The sequence below is a fragment of the Equus caballus genome, chromosome 9 (assembly GCF_041296265.1).
Source record: "Equus caballus isolate H_3958 breed thoroughbred chromosome 9, TB-T2T, whole genome shotgun sequence".
Lineage (NCBI taxonomy): Eukaryota > Metazoa > Chordata > Mammalia > Perissodactyla > Equidae > Equus > Equus caballus.
In genome coordinates this window covers 81,424,782-81,441,076 of record NC_091692.1, presented here as the reverse complement: position 1 = coordinate 81,441,076, position 16,295 = coordinate 81,424,782, and the positions used below count along the sequence as shown (strand labels likewise).

Genomic DNA, 16,295 nt, shown 5'->3' with positions numbered 1-16,295 from the left:
CACCTTGTCTCCAGCCTCTCTCCACCCAGCACGGCGTCCGGGTGAGTATATCAGCTAATGCCTGGGTTCAGCTGCTGTAACAGAAACCCCAAATAATAGTGGCTTAAACCAGACAGAAGGTCCTTTTTGCTTTCTCTGTTTTATGTAACTATCTAGGTGAGAGCAATCCAGGACTGGCAAACAGCTACTGGGGGTCCGCATTCCTACCACCTTCTTGCTCCACACTCCCCCAGCCATGTGGTCCAGGCTGGCTCGCCCTGCCATTCTGGTTCCAGCTTGTGGGAAGAGGAAAAGGAGAAGAGTAGGCATTTGCCTCCTTTGAGGGCATAACCCACAAGCTGCACAGATAAATCCCGCCAGAATTTAGTCACTTGCCCACATCTGACTCAGGGGAGGCTGGAGAAAGCGTCATCTTTATTCAACCATGTGCCTGGCTAAAAACAAATAACTATGGAAACAGGGAAGAGCGGCCATCGATGGACAAATAGTCTCTGCCACAGGAGCAGGGATCAGGACGGAGGAGATTAAGCGCACGGCAACTGAAAAGTGTGGAAAGGACACCTGTCTCAGAGCGCGTGACCCTGAAGCGTCTTTAACTCCTGGGGCACCATTTTTCTCGAGGAATTTGGAGGACACGTGTTCTCCCTGCCCAGCACAAGCACACTATCCTTCTGAGGTCAGGACTACCGGGTGAGAGACTCTATTACACACGACTCAGTCATTTTTTTAAAAACAGAAAGTATCATGTTTTGTTTTTAGGCCATGTCAAAATGTCCCTTGCACTGGACAATCCAAAATGCTATATAATCTCAGGCTTGTCCTTTGATGCAGGAGAGTTCCACAGTCCTCAGAGGCAGGCAGAAGAGTTCTGGAGTCTCAGACTCAGGTCAGGAAATGTCTGGTTCTCTTTGGATTTGTCACGGGGTCTAGAAAAACTCGGGAGGACAGGGTCCCATGTTCTTATTGAGCGCAGCTCTGGCGGGTGTGAACTCACTTGGGGATCTCTGAAGCGCTTTGAGCACAGTCCTTCTCTCACAACTCAGATCTGCCTGACAGTCACGGCACCTGCACCGGGCCTCCGCACCACTGGAGCGACCACGTCAGCCAGGATGAAGACACCTGGTGCCATGCTCCCCACTCCCTGCTTTCAAAACACGAGTCAGACTTAAATCTGTACCAGGAACATAGCGATCATCCTCCAAGTGGTAGCTATGGTTGTTATTATCACTACTACTTCCCAAAGAGTCTTTACAGTTTGACTGTGAGTTGCAAAAAGGCAGGAATTTTGCCTTTTTTTCATTTCTGCATCCTCAGCACCTAACACAGTTCGAGCATATACCCAATTCTATTCAACCTACATATATTAAGCATCTACTATGTGCCAAGTACCAAGCTGGGTATTGGGACTCAGTGACGAATAAAAGCCTTCATTCTTGTCACTGTAGAAATTAGGGTTCAAGAGGGGCCCAATAAATGTTGGTGGAAAGAAGGAGAAAAAAATTGATGTTTGACCATAACTGTAGGGATTATCACAAGCATTGAGTAAAGGCATGAACTGTAAGAGCAGAGAAATAAAAATGCACGTTGGCCCCAGGAGGCCACCCTGCGGGCTCCTCTCAGAGGGCCCAGCTCAGGCCCGAAGGTCATCCATCAGTGCAACCACAGCCGTAGTCCATTGAGTTACTGCTCTCTGCCCCGGAGCCCAGCTGGTTTGGGCTGAAGCAGCCCAGCAAAAGCACCAGGATGAGGATTAGATGCAAAACCAGCCGAGCTCTGTAGAACAAGATGAACAAAAGATGGGCCAACGTTTCACTGTCAGAACCATGTAGGTCCATGTAGAACTGTCTACAGTTCTCCAACGTCCCCAAAATGATGCATAAGTCAAGAGAATATAGATATGCATATTCCTCCAGCAGTAAATAATAAATAAATAAGAGTGAGGGCCAGCCCCAGTGGCCTAGAGGTTAAGTGCGGCATGCTCCACTTTGGCAGCTCAGGTTGAGTTCCCGGGCACGGACCTACAGCATACAAAAAGAGGAAGATTGGCAGTGGATGTTAGCTCAGGGCAAATCTTCCTCAGCAAAAAAAAAAAAAATAAACAAGAGTGAGAGTGACTCAAAGCAGGTTGCTCTTGGGAAGGGAAGCAGGGGGATCCCATGGGAGGGTATATTTGGCGAAGGTAGGCTAATTGCTGTAATTTATACGTAGCAATCATCTCTGAGTTATTTTTTAGCTCTCTTTCACTCAGAAATCAAAAAAGAAAACCAAGGTATTGTACACTGGGTCCCACCTAACGCAAACACCCTGGTACTGTGTTAGATGCTTTTAGTATATGTTCCCATGACTTCCTGTACCTCTACAACTCATAATTCATTGTGTGTGTCTCCACCCTGAAACTGTAAGCTCTGTGAGGGCAGAGCCCTGTCTGTCTTGTTCACTGTGCTTTTCTCAGTTGCCTCACCTAACAGATGCTCAGTCCATATTTGTAAAGGGATGGGAGGGTGAGAGGGAGACAGCAAGTGGCCTCCTCTGGGCCAGCCCTGGTGGTCCAGAGATGACTACCCGTGTGCATCTGTTTCCTCACTCCTGTGCCCTGTCTGGCTCTCTTGCCATCTGGATCTTTTTTCTCAGCCAACAGGACCTGAGGCTGCATATGCAGAGAAGAGCCTGCCCAAGGAGAGGTGCTTCTAGCTCAGGAACTCTGAGCTTCCTGCTCTCCCATTAACTCACACACACAGACACAGACACAGACACACACACACACACCCCTGTGGCCCTGCCACCTAGCTCAGTGTGTCTTAGAAGCTACCAATTCTCAGCTGGTCTGGGTCCCAGGGCCTTGAACTTTTAAATTGTTCCTTAGGCTCCAGGCTGAACAGGGGACCAAGACAGAGGGAACAAGCCAGGGAAACCAGCGGGCTCCCTTCCTCCTTGCTCAGCACAGAGGGTGTCCAAGGCGCTCCTTCACTGTGAGCAGGACTGAGATCTGTCTTACAATATCAGTGATTAAGCAGAGCAGTAGATCCCTATCTGAGCAGTTAGTCAGGAAGCTAAAATGTCTAGCTAAAGCCTGCCTTTTACAGAAGTTAGCCCTCCAGTACATAATTCAGCAATGAAAAGGAATGAAGGGCTGACACAGGCTGCAACGTGGAGGAACCTTCAAAACACTATGCCAAGTCAAAGAAGCCAGTAACAAAGGACCATATTGCATGATTCCACTTAAATGAAACGTCCATAACAGGCAAATTAATAGAGACAGAGAGTAAATTAGCAGTTATCTAGGGCTGTGGGAGTATGCGAGTTGCTTGGAATGATGGCTAATGCATATCCAGTTTCTTTTTAGGGTGATGAAAATGTCCTAATATTGATTGTGGTGATAGTTGCATAACTCTGTGAAAATACTAAAAGGTATTGTACACTTTAAATGGATAAATTGTAATGGTATGTAAATTATATCTCAATAGAGCTGTTTTTAAAAAGTTTTAACACCTTCACTTAGTTTTTTTTTTCCTCTAAGATGTTCAGAGAGATTTTTTTCTCTGTTCCACAAACATTTGATGAGGCTGTGTTCTGTGCTGGGCACTGCCAGGGGACACTGAGATGGAACAGACTACAACCCACCCAAGAGGCTCTGACTGTGCAGTCGAGGGAAATGTGACGTGTCCACAAGCCACAATCATGTAAAGATGTGGACACTGCCACCCCCGCCAGGTGAAGAACCTAGGAGGGCTTCCTGGAAGAGATGGGCCTTGATGAACGGGTCTGATTTGGACATGAAGGGCCTGAGAGGAGGAGCCTGGACTTGCAGGTGAAAGGATTATCAGGAGCCTGGGCAGGGATCCATGCGGAGTTCCACTTGGTGGGAGCAGAGGCTGTGTCAAGGAGGCCAGAGGCAGACGGCCTGGCAGAGGTAAGCTGGTAGAGGCTTGCACAAGGCTTCAAATGCCAGGCTACAGAATCTGGGCTTTCATCTACAAACAAGGGCCATTTGTTGCATTATAGCTGTGCTTCCATCATCCCAAACAACCGTAACACTTCAAATGGTACGAAACCTAAGAAACAAGAGAAGCCTGGCCAGGTACCTAAGAGGTACCTGGAGTCCCGTCCAGCTCACCTCTTAGTCTCTATAACTTAACCCTCCTGAACTTAGACGTGCCTTCTACAAAATAGAGATGGTAATGGTACCAATCATATGATTGTTATGAGGATGCACTGAGACAATGCCTGCAAAGCCCCTGGGACTTGCCTTATACACAATAAGTGCTCCATTCCTGTTTGCTACTGTCATTATTGGGTGTCCCACCACATACCACTTCTGCTGTCAGATGTTAGAAATGCGACTTAGCTGGAGCCATGTCCAAGCCTGGAAATGCTCTACCAGTGGCTGACGTCTAGGTAGAAAATAGGTAATAAAATGGGCTGGCCTATTTCCTTGAATAATGATGAACCTAAGTTTAAGTTAAATTAGATTATAATAATATAAATAATTATAATTTAAAATTATATATTTATAGTTTAAATTATACTATATTCGTTAAAGTAAATAATGATAGACCTAAGTTAAACTGTTTTAGTTTTAAGAGTTTATGTGTTCTAATCCTTTATTTCCTAATCTGTATTTTTTAGAAATACTTTCAGCTGCAAATAAAAGACAGCCTAATTTAGAATGACTTAAATTTTTGTCTCATAACAAGGAATCCAGAGAGGTTGACACTGGTTCAGCTGCTTGACGATCATGTCAGGGACCCTGGCTCTATTTTCTGCACCACCACCCTTAGTTGTTGGCTTCTGTTGTGTGCTTGACATTCATTCATGATCATGGGATGGCTGCTGCCTCTCCAGACATTACACCCAAGTTCCAGGTAGGAAGAAGGGGGAGGGACAAAAATCCTCTTGTTCATAAGGCCTTGTCTTTTCTTTGGGAAGGGAAGCCCTCCCCAGAAGACTCCCACTTATCTCTCAGAACTGGATCACATGGCCACTCTTAGGACAATTAAAGGACAAGAGGATGCAACTACCTCACCAATTTAGATCAGTCATCATTGACTCCTTGGGGCTGGAGTAGGGGCCAACTCACACTGAGATCCTTTCCCCATGAGTCACCACAAACACATCGGCATTCTGTCTTCTAAGAAGGGGGTCTGCCGGTGGCGTAGATCATGGGCTGTGGACAGGGTCTGCTGTTCCAGGCTTGGGTTGGTTTAATCCAAGGGTCTGGGCTAGGAATACTGTGCAGAGACCTGATCACCAGATCTGGGACAGGCCAGAGAGGCTCCAGAGCTGCTCTGGGAACAGGGAAGTCACGTGGTGGCAGTCTGCAGGGTGAGCGAGCCTGCTTAGTTTGCACACGTACATGAGGACAGAGGCGGTGTGCTCAGGGCCTCGCAAATCCCCAGAGCACAGCGAGAGAGGACAAGCCCCACTCTGGTGGACCTTCCACCCACATTGCTTGAAGGGAGGCTTTTGGACACATCCCAAACCTTTCTAGGTCACCCATTAGAGAGGACCATGAGGAGTGTAGTGGCTTGAATGGTGGCCCCCCCAAAATATATGTCCACTCAGAACCTGTGAATTTGACCTTATTTGGAAAAAGTCTTTGCAGATGTAATTAAAAACCTCAGATGAGATCATCCTGGATGAGGATGGGCCCTAAATTTAATGATAAGTATCCTGATAAGAGGAGATAAAGGCGAACACAGAGGAGAAGTCGATGTGAAGATGGAGACAGAGATTGGATGACTCAACCACAAACCAAAGAACGTCTGGAGTCACCAGGAGCTACTAGAAAGAGGAAGGATTCTGCCTTAGAGACTTCGGAGGGAGTGCGGCCCTGCCAACACCTTGATTCCAGACTTTCAGCCTCCTAAACTACGAGAGAATAAATTTCTGTTGCTTCAAACAACCCAGTTTGTGCCAATTTGTTATAGCCGCCCCAGGAAACTAACGCAAGGACCATGTTCTCCAAGAGGCAATTTGAACTGGAATGATAGTTTCTAGGAAGACCTCTGATTCTGACCAGTCATCACACATACAAAGCCAGTGATGCAGGAAAAGCTTGGTGATGTGCTGGTGGCCCAGACACAGGAGAGGGATGTCGAGGAAGACAAAGGAGACTCCTCACTCCCAAACTATCCCATTGTGCTCCCACCAGAAGCAAAGTCACACTCCTGGATGGGTTTTCCCAAGAGTGTGAGGTCGGAAGCCCACCTGCACCCTCTCCATTTCCTCAACGGTGTGCATTTATTCCCCGAGTATTTATTGAGACTTACGACACACCAGGAACTCTGCTAGGGCTTGGGACGTGGGGGCAAACAAGACACATGGCCTAGCTTCAAGGACTCACGGTCTGGGGAGGAGACCAGACAGGGAAAGAGGCAAATGCACCACAGTGTGGTACGTGTTACGAGGGCCTAAAGGTAGAGTTCCTGCTCCAGATGTGGGCAACCTGGAGGAGTGAGCCGGGCGATGGGAGGACGAGGGTACAAAGCGCACTTGCAAAGGCATGGAAATGAGGGATCACGGTGCACGGGTCACCACAGCATGCTCAGCACATCTGCAGGACACATCTGCAGGAATTTGAAGGTGGTGGAATACCAGTGGCTAGATGTGGCCCCTGGCAAAGGAGGGGCCTTGTAAATTGGGTTAAGAAGTTTGGAAGGAAAGGAGGGAGGAAGGGAGAAGAGAGGGAAAGAGTGAGAGGGAATGAAGGAATTGCCCACCACATGAAGCAGAGCCCCCTCTCTCTATAGAAACTGGCGACAGGAAAGCACAGGGACCACATGGGCTGCCTTAGGTAAGGGTGGGGCAGAGGCAGGAGCCGCATCTGCGTTCCAGCAGCAATCATGGCAGTGGGTCTACCAGTCCCGCTGCTGGCATTCATGGGTCCATCAGAAGTGTCTGCGCCCGGCAGTGATGTTTTCTCTAGAACAGGTCTGCAGCATGTTTTAGGATGGGGTCCCTGACCTTCTGGCCTTCAAGCTTGGCTCTCTCCTTCCTGGAAGTTCAGTGAGCTTTGCAATATTTTTTTCCTAAGTCTCTTTGCTGCTTAATTTAGCCAAACTTGCTTCCTGCTTCTTAGAGATAACAAATACAGATGGATACACAGCCTCAACCCATAAGTTTCCATGGCAACAGCTGCAGAAGGCCCCAGAAATGGAAGGTGAGGGTGAGGCAACCTGGTGATTAGAATGCATGAGTGGTTTGGGTTCAGGGGCTCGTCAACTGAGCACTGACTGCCATATTCTGTGCCACGCTCTCGGCACATCCACCCTCACCAAGCAGCTACCTCAGGAAAGCAAGCAAGAGGAGAGCAGGTCCCCTCACATCTTTATCAGCTTCCACCACGACTCAGGCTGGGGACAAATATTAATGCATAAACACACCCACACAGTAATATGAAAGGATGCTTTTATACATAGAGAAGTATTCTTTCTACCTGTCTGCGTATAAAATAGTAAGAGCTAATATTTATTGAGCACTTGCTGTATACTAGGCACATTCTTTCAAGGTATTACCCTATTTAATTCTGAAAACAATCTAGAGGTCTCGGGATCTCCATTTGCCAAAAGGAGAAACTGACAAATGAGATGTTATGCACTTTGCCACATGGAGAGTCATTCAGTGTAGGCTAGCTTATGCGGTGGTAACAAACATTTCCAAAATCTCAGTGGTTAAAACAACAAAGGTTTCTCACTCATGCTATATTCCATCCGGCACAAGTTGCCAGGGGCCTCTGCCCTGGGATCCAGGCTGATAGTTCCTCTGCCATGGCGGCCTCATCTGTGACTGCGACAGAGAGAATGGAATGAGCAAATTGTGCACTGGCTCTTAGAAACTTCTCCCCAGACATGACATGCATCACTTCTGCTCACATCTCACTGGCCAAAGCAAGTCACGTGGCCGCATCTAACCTTAATGAGATGGGAAGTACAGCTGGCCGTGCGCGTGCCAGAAGAGGAGAAATGGGACACTGGGGGCAGCCCTGATGGCTCCTACCTTGCTGGATCCACAATTTGAACCAGGCATTCTGACTCCGCAGTCCACGCTCTCTGCTCTTACTCTCTCCTTCTCTTTGTCAATTAGTCATTTTGGACACTGAAAAAAAAAAAAGCAGAGAAAAGGAAGATTCTATTCTTTGGGTCCTCCATTCCAGACTACATGCAAATCAGCCCAACTAAATGTCTTTCAAATTTTTTCTTAGACCAACGTGAGGATCATTAATACATTGCCCCGAATATCTGACTGTCACTCAAATTCTCATTCGAATGCAGTCTATTTTCCAAAACCAACCCTTATGGGATACACTGCATGTCTTCATAAAATGACTCATAAAATCCACCAAAACATATAAAGTCATTTTAGCTTTGAAGATGTTCATTCCTTTGGATTTTCACTTGGATTTTAAAAAGAAACAATGGCTGCACAGAATATATTTATTGGGTACATTTGTTCCCAAGGAAAACGAAATCATCTGCTTAAGTCCTTACAGGATAGTGCTATTTTGTGGAGGGGGTGAGAGAAGAACACCTTAATTTTAACAACAAAAATAACGAAATGTTAGTTAAAGATGTATAAGAGATAAACAAGTACGGGGCTATACATAGGTCTCTCGGTGCTCCTGCAGGGAATTAAGAATTTAAGAACCCTCTTCTCCAGGCAAAGATATTTGCAGACAGACAGGTTGTATTTGTGACTAAGGCTCCTATGACACATTTACATTTCTTGTGGACCGGTCACCAAACTGTCTTCCTTGGCCATCTTCCGCCTGGGGCTTCGTGACAGCAGCATTTCCAAAGCTACTGTCCTTGGAATAATCTCTTTCACTGAGCAGGAAATGGAGTCCCACTAGGTCATGGTGCTGAAGCTCCAGCTTGAAGCTTTGACGCTTCATGAAGCTTGAAGCCCTGCTTCTGCGACATTCCACAGACCTTCAGTGGGGCATGGCGGAACAACCTGTGTTTGATGACCACACAGGTCAGGTTGGGCACGTACCAGCTGTGTCACCTTAGGCAACTCACAGACCCACTTTGACATCAGTTTTCCCCTTTGTGGAGTAAGGATGCAACTGTCACAGGGTTGTTGCAAAGAAAAAAATTGATAACTTAAGTATGGTCCCTACGTCAGGGATGACAAATATGTTTCAGTTATTGCCAACTCCAATTATTTGGAGCACTGTGTTAAGAAGGATTGTGATGACAACACATCTAGGTTCAAAGGAAAGTACACTGAATTAGGGTAGTGATGGGGACAGGGGCTGGTGTTCTAGGAGAGTCTCCCTTCCACACCTCTAAGGTGTTAAGCAGGATCCTCTCAGTTACAAGAGACTTAGACCTAATCAGAAGCTTACACCAAAATGAGGCTTCACTGAAGGATGCTGGAGTTATCTCAGAGAATTGCAGAAGAGCTGCAGGAACCACGAGAGCAAGTCCGGTGACCTCACCGACAGGAACCATTGTCAGGATGTCAGGATGCAAAATCTCTCTCTCTCTCCCATCTCCCCTTTCCTCTCCCCCTTCTCCTCTCCTCTGCTCTCCTCTCTCCATTTCCTTTCTCTGCTCTGCTTGGCTTCACACTCACTCTCTGGGTCTCAGGCCCCTTATCTGTAAGTTTTGAGGAATAGTCTTGAGTCAGTGGTCCTTTCTCCTGGCAAGGCCCCAGGACACCCAACATCCTTTCCATGTCAGCCCGAGTCTTGCTGGACTGTGAGCTCCAACCTCCTCTGTGACCAGAGGTTCCTAGCATCATCTCTGACATGCGCAGTCACCCCTGTCTCTGCCAGAAGGTCCTAGAGACAGAATCCCCTGCAACTCTGAAACCCCAGCAGCAGTTGAGATCTCCAGGGGAGACAGTCTAGGTGTCTAATGGACCCTTGGGACATTTCTAGATCTAAGCTGTGTTTCTATAATCCCACAAAACATAAGATCAGTATATTGAGGAGCCAACATATTAAGAGAAAAGTGAGCCGGTGTAGTGACATAGAATACACGCCTCTGGTGACCCAGAAAGACGAGGGTGAGCTGGTCTTGGTTTCCTTTGAGAAAACTTGATGCTCCAGGGTCAGCGTCTAGACCTGGGAGGATGGGGAAAGTGAAGAATGGGCTTCATTTTTTAAATGTTATGAAAAATACTTGACAGCTTTATGTTTTCACATCTGTGTGTGAGATAAGTAGTATTTTACACTTTGTTGATGTAGAAATTAAGGCTCAAAGAGGGCAAGTCAGCTGCCCAAGATGACAGGGCCCATAAATGACTCCCATCCTTGTGATAATCTGCATGGCTGAGTCAAGTGTTGATGATGGCTAGGCTGCCTGAGGGACACGAGATAGACAGGGATGACACTCCAAGAGCTGTTTGATGTCCATCTTCAGTGCCTCCTGCACTTGTGGGCTCATCCTGGGTGACCCTATCAGCATGGCACAGCCCCCTCTCTTCTGCTTAATGCTCCAAAGCATTTCAAAATCTCCTCAGCAATCACTTGGAAAGGGTCTTAAGAGAACACAGAAGATTGTATTGAACTGTCTGACTGGAGAATGAATCTCTCTCTTTGAACCTAACTGTGACTTATTTTTTCCCAGCCTTTTGTAGAATAACTTGGCTGAAGCACCAGGTGCAGATCCCACTGCGGGCCTCTTCCGTCTCCCGTAAACACACCCAACCCGCATTAATAAAGTAACATTTGTGAGTAGAACAGTGCCTGGCGGCGATATTGTGATTTGTAATAAGAAATATGTATTTGGTCTTTATCCATGTTTCTTGCACAGAGTTCTGAAAGGCCCTTGGAATTTCCTAAGTGATGAGAGTGATCGTTGTGTCTTTTGGAATGTTCCTACATTAGCTAAAGACGGAGGCTGGCCACCAGAGGAAACAACCACGTGTTTAGAGAGTTGGAACTTCCAGTCTCGCCCTCAGACCTCCTGGGAGGGGAGGGGGCTGGGGATGGAGTCAATCACCAATGGCCAATGATTTAATCAATTGTGCCTGGGTAAGGAAGCCTCCATAAAAACCCAAAAGGATGGGGTTTAGAGAGCTTCCAGGTTGGAGAATACGTGGTGATTTGGGGAGAGTGACATGACTGGAGAGGGCGTGGAAGCCCCGTGCCCTTTCCCCATACCTTGCCCTGTGCTTCTCTTCCGTCTGGCTGTTCCTGAGTTATAGCCTTTTATAATAAACCAGCAATCTAGTGAGTAAAATGTTTCTCTGAGTTCTGTATGCTGCTCTAGCAAATTAATCGAACCCAAGGAGGGGGGTCATTGGAACCTCCGATCTATAGCCTGTTGGTCAGAAGCACAGGGGATAACCTGGACTTGCTGTTGGTGTCTGAAGTGGGGTGGGGTGCGGGGAAGACTTGTCGGACTGAGCCCTTAATCTGTGGGATCTGACACTATCTCGGGGTAGACAGTGTCAGAATTGAGTTGAATTATAAGATACTCAGGTGGTGTCCCGAGGATGGCTTGCTGGTAACATTGGAATTGTGACCAGACCCCTTGTAGGAGCCCAGCAAATGGTGGCAATTGTTTTTTATTTTTCTTGTGGCTATCCAGGAGGAATCAAGTTAATTAACCTCATCCTCCAGGGCAGCCTTGAATGAGGAAAACTGAAATGGCAGAAGTGAGTGGAAAGTAAACCAGGCAACCCCACCTGCACACCACACAGTTTATGGACAGCTTACAGGGCAACTTAGCACCAGCAGAGCCAGACGCCCCCTCCCCTACCTCTACCTCCATGAATCGTTGGCTACCACCAGGCCTGGGCCTTGGCAGCACCCCGGAGGAGAAAAAGACATATGGCGGGTACCTGGAGTCAGGCCTTAAGAGGAGCAGTCCCCCAGCGTCTCTAGAGAGCCAAGCTTCTGCAGGGGCTTCTCTGCCTGGACCAGGGTCCAGGATGCCATGGATACGCCCACCATCTCTGGGTAGATCAGAGGGAACCATTTCTGCGGGATAGCTACCGGAGCGAGCCAGAATCTCACGTCTGCAGAAAAGCACTCCCTGTTATGCTTCACAGTTCCCCACAAGCTCCTGACATCACCGGTCACTCTTGTAAACTTCCTCCATCACTGAAGTTTGTATGACCTCTGCCCAGTCGCCTGAGCCTCACTTTCCTCGTCAGATATCACACCATCTCACAGGTCCCTATAAAGGCGCTTCTTAAAGCACCATGCAAATTGACGTTGCAGTGGGCATAGTTTTTCCGCCTGCTCAGAACGACCCTTCAGTGATTCCGGTGGCCTGGTGAGGCTGTCAATCACAGGACCTCATGACCCAGGGTAGCCAATCAGATTGCCCCATTCCTCTGGCCGCGGTGATGCGTGCAGTGACTCAAACTGAGCCAAGCGCTTTCTCCTCCTGACTTCTGCTCAAGCTTAGGGGAAAACCAGATTTTGCCTTTGGAAGGAGAGAACGACAGAGACATGAAGAGTGAAGCAGAGGAGGGAGAAGGAGCTGGATTTCCGTCACTTTTGCTGGAAGTTGCCAGTTCCCCTGTGCTAGGCTCTGGGTGTGGGGGCCAGTTGACCCCTCCTTCGGGCAGGCCAAGAAGAGAGCCAACTTGCAGCCATAGCCCTGGACATCTCCCTCTTGTGAAGCTCCCAACCGAGGGGCTCTGTGCAAGGGCCAAGTAAAAACCACACATGTCTTTCTCCAGCGACACACTCAGAGCCATGAGCCCCTCGGTATTCCCTTGCTCCACCCCACAGGTCACCTGCAGCTTCAGCTCCTGTATGCTGCTGCCTTCCTGCCCCAAGCACGGTGTCTCTCCACCTGAACATCTCGTCTGCCCTGGGAGTGTGCTCACTGGCAAGACAGAGCAAAGGGCCAGGAAGTTAACACCCACAGGAGCAACCCACAACCAGTGAGGGACGGGGGTCAGAAACAATCCGCAGCTTCCCCATCCATCAGTGGGACATCACTCAGGAGGGTCCTACAGTCTCTCAGAGGGTCCTCTTTGGAAAGGAGCTGCGATTGCCCACAGCATTAACCCTGTCATTAACCTACCCCTTAATAGCCTTTCTCTCTCCTTCTCCCCACCTGCAATGTGCTTCCTGGGGTCACCTCTCAAATAAGCTTTTTGCACCAAAACCTTTGTCTCCATGTCTCATTTTGACTTAACTCCTCCTGAAAACCAAACCTTTAAGTTATACCTTAAAAACAAGACATCAGGGCCTGGGCCCCTGGCCGAGTGGTTAAGTTCGCATGCTCCGCTGCAGGCGGCCCAGTGTTTCCTTGGTTCGAATCCTGGGCGCGGACATGGCACTGCTCATCAAACCACGCTGAGGCAGCGTCCCACATGCCACAGCTAGAAGGACCCACAACGAAGAATATACCACTATGTATTGGGGGGCTTTGGGGAGAAGAAGGAAAAAAATAAATAAAATCTTTAAAAAAAAAATTGAAGGAAAAAAAAAACAAGACATCAGAGATGTCACTACCACTTCACCTCACACAGATACATAAGTTCAAATACAAAACGAAGCAGCAGCCCTCAGTGTGTGACGCTGAGCCCAGGGCCACTGTGGGCATATTGGGAGAGCCTGTGGGCTTCGCGAGGACGGGGTGCAGAATGAAGTTTAAAGCCTCTTTTCTCCGCTATTTTCATACATTGTTCATGACTTGCTAAAATCCTTTTATTCTTCTAAGTCTCTCTCTGGGGGAAAGATAGTAATTTGCAGTGTCCAGCGAGCAAGGCTTAACGTGCACCTGTTTACTGATTTCTGGGCAAGCAGGTAGGAAGAAGGGGCCAGGAGAGCCGGGCAGACCAGGAAAACGGCCCACGTCAACCATTGCCACCCAAATACATTCAACAAGGGGATTTCTGAGAATGTTTCTGTGTTATCCTACACACAGGCACTCCCAGCATGAGACCCTTTCCCCTGGACATTTATTCGTCATCAACCTACCGTAGTAAGTCCTGATGTTCTGTTCCGAGTGGTTGTCCAGGTGAACGCAACCACCCGTTAAGCCTGGGGGCGGTGCGTAAAGACGGAGAACTGGAAACAAAGTCTGCTCACCTTCTGAACAAACACCTGTGCTCTCCTCACGCAAGTCGAGGTTTCCTAGGAGAAAGGAGGATTAAAAAGTGAAATACTGCCACCTCCCGGAAGAGAGAAGCCTGCAGAAGAAATGGAAGCTACCCAAGCCACTCAGGCCCTCAACAGCCCAACCCGAGCTTTAAACATAAACACCAGCACTGTGTCCACCTCCTGATGCCAACCCTCCAGGGACTGGACTGTGACTTTTTAAATACCAGCAATAACAACACTGAGAGATAAGGTTAAAAAAAGAATGTTTAGAGGCCGGCCCTGTGGCACGGTGGTTAAGTTCGCATGCTTCGTTTTGGCAGCCCCGGGTTCACAGGTTTGGACCCCAGGCACAGACCTAGCACTGCTTATCAAGCCATGCTGTGGCAGCATCCCACATAAAATAGAGGAAGATGAGCATGGATATTAGCTCAGGGACAATCTTCCTCAGCAAAAAAAAAAAAAAAAAAAAAAGGAGGATTGGGAGTGGATGCTAGCTCAGAGCTAATCTTTCTCACAAAAAGAAAACAAAACAAAACAGAAACGTTTGATCAGGCAACCGTGCCCCTTTTGGTCTTCTGGAATTCAATGTTGGTGTTCAAAATACAGCAGGAATGGTTGAAAAATAAATTTCAACTTGATAATCCTGCTTGGGAGTAAGTAGATGCCTGTCTGGAAAACGAAAACTATTCATTGTTTTTTCTCATGCGCAAAACAGACAAAACAACAAAGTAGTTTAAAGTAGATTTGGTAGTTTGCAAAGCTCTTGTCCTTTTTCTCACACACTGAGAAAAATCATGCACCTGATGAATTGAACCTGAGTGGGCCTCTTGCGACTTATTTAGGACTGAAGTTCATTCATCATACTTCCACTGGGAGATTTTTGGCTTGAGCAAATGGGCCCCTCATTCGTGGACTTTATTTTAAAAGTATAACTTTCATTTTATTCAATTGGCATTAAGAAACCACCAGTTTTTTTTCCCCACGACTTTTTAAGACAATTTATTGGTATATCGATGATATATCAATGAGGAAATTCTTACTGACATTAAAAGTACATTTTCAGAGAATTTATAGGTGAAAAAGTTCTAACTAGGTGACGTTAAGTGGAAAAAGCAAGAGACCAAGCTTCTTGTAGAGTATGGTGCCAAATTGTTGCAGCTGTTTGTGTCCCTGTTTGTTTTTATAAGTACGTGTGTATGGAATAAGTGCAAAAAAACGCTACGAAGAAACACACCACAATGCTCCCAGTGTTCATCCCTGAGCAGTGAAATCGTGCTTGACATTTTCCTCACTCCTGAGCTGTCTGCATCTAATTAGTACCACACTGTTCACTACACTAGGTTACAGTATGTTTGAATATACCTGCTAAGGAGAGTCTTTCTAGGATTTTTTTTCCCCTCGGTTTTTCACTGTTTCTTCTTCCAGGCTGAGCTTTACAATCATTTTGTCAAGTTCCAAAGTTTCAAGGAAAAAAAAAATAAAAACTTGTTGGCATTCTAAAGAAAATTGCACTTAATTCATAACTGATTTAGGGAGACTTGACAGTGTTGAGGGATGCTATCCAAGAACAACGGAGGATTTTCTGTTTTTGTAGGATGTACAAAATGTAGGATCTTCAAGTTTTTCTGTCCTTCACAAGGGATTTAAAGTTTTCAAGACTATCTTGCAGATTTCCCATTAAGCTTCTTACCAGATTCTCTCACTTTATTGACTTGTATTTATGGATGGATGGGTGATTGTATACACCTAGTTACCTACTGAGGCTTTTGGATTAAGAAAGATTTTTTCCTTTATATATATATATATATATTATTTTGCTATTAATAAAGCTCTTTCATCATATCAACAACATAACTGTCTGTTGATTATAGATAAGAAAGCCACTTACTGAAGTTTCTTTTTGTTTCTAACATTTCAGTTGACCCCTTTGCACTCTCCTGGTATTCAAACATATCATCTGAAAAATCATATTCCCCATCCTTCTAAATGTGACTACTTTTTACATTTCGTTCTCCTGCCTAATTTCCTCTGCCCCTAATTCCAGTGTCACGTGTCAGTAGCGATGGTTTGGTGGGGACATTTGTGTTGTTTCTGACTTAGGGAGACCATTGCTTCCAGGAGTTCAGAGTTAAGAATGAGTTTGAATTATTTATGGAATAAATTATATAGTATCCACATTTTGCCTTAAATAATCCAGTGGCAGGGGAAGTAGTCTCTTTTTGTCTATGTACATGTATGCATATAAAAGTAGTTTTTTAAAACAGCTTTATTGAAGTAT

General features: G+C 46.7%; 1 protein-coding gene across 3 annotated transcripts in view; it reads right to left on the bottom strand.

Annotated features, from left to right (window-relative positions):
- The window catches only part of FER1L6 (fer-1 like family member 6), a 213,824-nt gene extending 199,772 nt beyond the window's left edge, over nucleotides 1–14,052 (bottom strand). The window contains exons 1-3 of one of the 3 annotated variants that reach the window (XM_023648930.2): nucleotides 13,895–14,050; nucleotides 7,996–8,094; nucleotides 7,694–7,785 (exon numbers count right to left, since the gene is read on the bottom strand). The gene's annotated coding sequence lies outside the window, so the exon portion shown is untranslated. Of the gene's footprint in view, nucleotides 1–7,693; nucleotides 7,786–7,995; nucleotides 8,095–13,138; nucleotides 13,277–13,894 lie in introns of those variants that run through there. The other 2 variants (XM_070222469.1, XM_023648929.2) reach the window with 2 other exon arrangements.
- Between the last annotated feature and the right edge of the window lie 2,243 nt (nucleotides 14,053–16,295).